The sequence below is a fragment of the Wyeomyia smithii genome, chromosome 1, assembly GCF_029784165.1.
Source record: "Wyeomyia smithii strain HCP4-BCI-WySm-NY-G18 chromosome 1, ASM2978416v1, whole genome shotgun sequence".
Lineage (NCBI taxonomy): Eukaryota > Metazoa > Arthropoda > Insecta > Diptera > Culicidae > Wyeomyia > Wyeomyia smithii.
In genome coordinates, this window is record NC_073694.1 from 26,529,044 (window position 1) to 26,535,043 (window position 6,000).

General features: G+C 41.0%; 1 protein-coding gene across 1 annotated transcript in view; it reads right to left on the reverse strand.

Annotated features, from left to right (window-relative positions):
- Nucleotides 1-5,773, reverse strand: part of LOC129718848 (uncharacterized) — a 230,310-nt gene extending 224,537 nt beyond the window's left edge. Inside the window, exon 1 of the mRNA XM_055669996.1 lies at nt 5,427-5,773. The gene's annotated coding sequence lies outside the window, so the exon portion shown is untranslated. The remainder of the gene's footprint in view (nt 1-5,426) is intronic.
- Nucleotides 5,774-6,000: the final 227 nt, after the last annotated feature.

Genomic DNA, 6,000 nt, shown 5'->3' on the forward strand with positions numbered 1-6,000 from the left:
GCTCTTGGTGATATATGAATCATGAAAAATACTCATCACCAAACTATGCTAGAAAGTTAGCGTGCGTGGCAAATTACCATCTGATAAAATCCTGGAGTGGTCACTTGGGTCTAACGGAAGTTATAGGACAAAAAGTGTGCATTTTGTCAGAGGTGTTACGGAAATGCTCTTGGTGATGTATGAAACATGAAAGAAACTCATCACCAAACTATGCTAGAAAGTTAGCGTGCATGGCAATCTGCCATCTGAAAAATCCTGGGGTGGTCACATGCGTCTAACGAAAGTTATAGGGCAAAAGGTATACATTTTGTCAGAGGTGTTACGGAAATGCTCTTGGTGATGTATAAAACATGGAAAATACTCATCACCAAACTATGCTAGATAGTTAGCGTGCATGGCAATCTACCATCTGACAAAATCCTGGGGGGGTCACTTGGGTCTGATGGAAGTTATAGGGTAAAAGGTGTGCATTTTGTCAGAGGTGTTACGGAAATGCTCTTGGTGATGTATGAAACATGAAAAAAAAATTCATCACCAAACTATGCTAGAAAGTTAGCGTGCATGGCAATCTGCCATCTGACAAAATCCTGGGGTGGTCACATGCGTCTAACGAAAGTTATAGGGCAAAAAGTATACATTTTGTCAGAGGTGTTACGGAAATGCTCTTGGTGATGTATAAAACATGGAAAATACTCATCACCAAACTATGCTAGAAAGTTAGCGTGCATGGCAATTTACCATCTGACAAAATCCTGGGGTGGTCACTTGGGTCTGATGGAAGTTATAGGGCAAAAGGTGTGCATTTTGTCAGAGGTGTTACGGAAATGCTCTTGGTAATCTATGAAACATGAAAAATACTCATCTTAAGCTATGCTAGAAAGTTAGCGTGCATGGCAATCTACCATCTGACAAAATCCTGGGGTTGTCACTTGGGTCTGATGGAAGTTATAGGGTAAAAGGTGTGCATTTTGTCAGAGGTGTTACTAAAATGCTCTTGGTGATGTATGAAACATGAAAGATACTCATCACCAAACTATTCTAGAAAGTTAGCGTGCATGGCAATCTACCATCTGACAAAATCCTGGGGTGGTCACTTGGGTCTGACGAAAGTTATAGGGTAAAAGGTGTGCATTGTGTCCGAGGTGTTGCAGAAATGCTCATGGTGATGTATGAATCATGGAAAATACTCATCATCAAACTATGCTAGAAAGTTAGCGTGCATGCCGCCTTTAGACACGCTTCAGTGAACCTTTAGAAAAAGCTTTAATAAATACTTAAAAAATGTTAATAAAGATTAATAGTGATTTTATCAAGGTCCATCTGAAAAATAACTCGGGCACTAGAGGGTTAAAGAGGATCCATGCAAAACATAGGGGCAGCTTGCTGCGGCATTGAGAGTTTCCCACAAAATGTTTTGTATTCATTTTCAAAACAAATTTTTATTCAAAAAAACCAGCAAGAAATTTGTACCTAATGATAAAACAAGAGAGTGACACCAAGTAAAATATGAAATTATATTTAAGCAAATAAAACGATGAATTAAAAAGATATTGAGAAAATACACGATAAGTAAAAGATAGATAGGTAAAAATTAGGAAAATGATTGAAAAGAACATGAATAGAAAATAAACATTGGTTTCCAAAGGTAAGAGAGAAAACTAACGAGAAAAAAATAGGAACAGCTAACAAATAATTACGAATATAAATCAATAATATAATATAATATAATAGTGGGTCTAGAAAAGAGAAAAATAAAGCCTAAAAACTTTGAAAATCAGGAATAACAAACAAGTAATAATGAACTTAAATAGGAATATAAAAGGAAGTAAGGAATCGCAATTGAAACTTGAATATTCAAGAATGTTGGAAGCTAAGAATGAGTTTGGAAATGATCTTAGGACTTTAGGTTTGCAGTGTTTTTGGATCTTGGGATTTTGGGATACGACTTAAGAATTTTAAACTTGCTGGAATTGGGAATTTCAGAATTTTTTAATTTTGAAATTCCAAATCATACAGAGTTTGAAAAAAAAACATATTTGAAAAATAAATCGGATATGATTTACATTTAGATTGAATTTGGATTGGATACCGTTAAGGTTTGAGTTGAAAATTTTTGAAATTTATGTGGAGTGGGGGAACGGTGAAATCTTCAAAAAATCTGTCCACGTGGAAGTATGGCTCCCAAAACAAGACTTTATAGCAATCGATTCACTGCTCGTTGCCTAGTTATAATTAATCAGGAAAAGTGAGGGGGATATAAAAACACGAGTTTTTTTTTGCTCATCCATAAGCTAGTATAGGCTAAAGGCAGCCACGTGACTAGACTGCTAAAACATTTCATCACAACGGATGGTTTCAACAGAAATCATCGATAGCAGCCAATATTGTTAACTATTTTTGTCACGCAGTTATGGTGTTGTTCAATAATTTTATTTCATTTTCATTATCATTATTTTTTCACAGTATTTCATTTTTTTTTATTTTATATGTTTCGGTTTTTTTCTAGTTTTACTTCTTTTCAATCTAACGATTTCAGCGGCTTTCAAACGTTTTATCTAAGATCACAATCCATTTGAAATACTACAAGGTATACAGCCCTAGAGGTTGTATGAAATGATGACGTAGGACTAAATGTATACATTATATGCTGCGATAAACTGTTCATAGGCAACACTACCGTTTTTATTTGATGGTCGTTATTGTAAAACTAACGATGCATGAATACATGAAAATTTTACGCTAGTAGTAGTTGCGAAAATTCTCATAACTCTCATGTTCAAGCATTTATAGTTCTAAAAAGAACCGATTTGATAATCTTCAGCTCGAAATGTATGCTACAGAATGCTGATGATCACACCACCACCGGTAGCATCGATTATTGTGTTTCTACACGCAGTCTTTTGTATCGAGTTCAGCGTAGATTTTTGCCATTAGGGCGTGGCCACACAGCTTGTGGAAAGAGGAACAAACACCTTTTTCCACCATTAAGCAGTAAAGCAACAATGTTGAACATTATATCAAAAAAATGTTACACATTTTATCTATCCACCGACATATAAATGACTAAGATGCATTAAGTCGTTCGCTCGCTATAATCGTTTGAAATCCGACGCAACATTTGCCAGTTTCATTTTCAATTTCACAAAGTGTTATCTAGTATAGAAAACAAAGACGTAGTCCTACGTCAAAAGAGGAAAATAAATTGGATTAACAGGAAGTGTTTTCGGTCTCGAATTGGTTCAAGTAAAATTAGAGCTGAATAACTACACTAAGAATCATAAATAAGAGAATTAAAATCAAGCTCAGAATTATGAAATCATACGTTCAAAGCCAGAAGAGGCCAAAATAGTAAACTGTTTCAAACTGAGCTCAGAATTGCATGAACATGCTTCTAAAACGTGAAGAGTGTCATAAACTAAGAAAAAATAGTGCTTCGAAAAATCAAAACGGCTGAATGAGTAAAGAAATCAAAATCTAGCTTCTAGGTGACTATCGAAAAGTTACTCTAATATTAACAAATGGGAGAAAATCGATTCACTTTTCGACCCTCAGTTTTAATCGATCAGAATAAAATTGAGGGGTGAATCGTAACGTGACGGGAGCATTTTTAAACGGCCTGCTAGCCATAATCTAGCTGCTACACGTTTCCTAGAAACATAGAACGTGACCAAACCTGTTGGAGGGTTTCACTTTCCCGAAAAAAATCGTCTGTCAGAACATTTAACCTCAGTGACTAGTTTCTACATAAATCACTACTAGCAGTGGTGTAATGCGTAGCAGTCCAACAGGTCCGAGCGTTCCAAGACAGTGATGTTGAGCCCCCAGACTCTCATTGCTTGTTGATATTTGTGTCACGCAGTGCACTTGGAAGCGTCGGCGTCGGAGAATGGAAACCACTGACTGTGAAATGGACACGGTCAAGAATTGAATTTTAAAAAATCACTGATTCATCAACGTAGTTTTTTTTCTCCTCTTCTGTTTTGCGGTTTCGCTTTGTGCCTGAAACGACACCAAGAGCTGCACCGGCTGCGAAGGCCACACTAGTTTACGGTTCAAGAGGCACTTGGCGAGATGTCGAGCGACGCTCGCACATGCCGAGGGAAACCATACAAAAACAATCCCCAAGTCAAATTGCCAAACTCCAAAAATCAAGCGCCATCTGTCGTCGCACAGGAAATTGATGGAAGCAACAACCCGATTTGTCACTCCCCGGGGCCTGGCAGCGCCATTTCAGTTTCAGTTTCATCTCTCCGGACCAGATTTTGGCCCCCGTTCAAAACAATCCTCGCGTGATCAACCTCCATTAAGACGTTCTGAGATGGCTTCTGTTTTTTTCCTCCGTTTTTCGAGCGTAGTCCAATGATTGCATAATTGCGCTTCCCAGTTCCGCCGCCGGTCGGTTGTGTAATTGACATTCCAGAAGATACCGTACGGCCGTATTCTCCGACCGTCTGCATTTCTTATACTATAGAAAGGAGAAAATGGAATCTCGTAGCTCGCAACTCGACCCACCAACTCTGTTTTGGTTCGCTTCGGTGCGCTCTGCAACGTAAAACCCCGCTGCTTCTACGAAGCTTCACCTCCAGACACAGTCGTCCACCGGTCCAGCAGTCCACGGGAAGAAAGTGTAGAGAAAATTTCTTCTTCCAATCGCTGCAAACCCCGAGAACTGCGCAAATAATTTTCCCACCTTCACCAGAGCGCTGCCACAGCCGGCTTCTTGCAGGTTCCTTCTAGCCTTTTGCCGGGCTAATGTTGTTGTGAGACAGCCGCGTAGGAAAATCCTGCCTTCCACCCACTACTTTCTCTCTCCCTTACTCACACACGACCGTCTTCCCGTTCAGATAAAAACATCACAACACACACACTAGCGAACCGGCCGAATTTTCCTGCCTGCCAGCAGTACGCAGACATAGGATCTCGCCCCGAAGCGACATGCCACAACAAAAACATCCCCTTTCAGTGTTTCGGTGGAAACCTATCCCATCCTTCCCGTTCCTCTCCGCGCCATATTAGCGACTATCATTTTAGGAAATTTCAGGCGGAAATTAAAATCGATGCCCACCCCCCTCGCGGCCTGGAAAAGGGCACCCACCATATCCACACACCAAAAAAAAAAACATAAAACTAGTTCATCACCAGTTAGGAGTTTCTCATTCACATTCACATTACCACCCCCTACTATCGAACCGAGGCACGACACGAGGATGACTTTTCTGGCTTTTTTGGTCACCCCCTGCGGCTGTTGTATTGGTGCAGACATCGTCGCTTTCTGGCACATACTCCGTCGTATCCTTGTCGAGGGCCCCCATTAAAGGACGTACACCTTTCTGCCTATTCTATCAGTCCAGCCAGACTACGTGTCCTAGTTATGTATTGACGGACCTGATCTACCCGAGACGAGACAAAGGATGTTGATTGCTTACCAGCCAGCTTCTCCTTGGCGTGAATCCCGATCAATCGATAGTATTCACTGTAAAGCACCTGCACTAGAGCAAGGATGGGACAATTGCAAACTTCCATCCATTCACTGCTGCCGAAAAGCGCGACAGAAAGCCAAAAGCCAGACTTGTCCGGGGTTTTCTACTTATTTCGAGTAAACGGACCACGAAGGCGCACAACACCACAGTACGTACGAGCGACGACGTTCCGAGCTGTTTTGCGAATAACTGAACCACGGCCACCGTTGTAGGACCGACCGACCGACCGACTGACGGCGCGTACACAGATCTGCGCGCCGCTGCCTCTGGTCTACCGTCGCGCCACACCGCTTCTCTCGTGTTTTCGCCTTTCGGGATGGCACAACACACACGCTACACCGCAACAACAACTCTCTGCTTTGCTCTGCTCTGTGCCGTTGCTGTGCCACTGTCTGGGTTTACACCGGTTTTTTGAGCGACACTCAAAGCACTGCGTTTGCGTTTTCGTTTTCATCCACGTTACTTTACTATCGAAACAGGAGTCGGTCGAAATAGTCGGTGTAAATCACTCTCTCTCTTC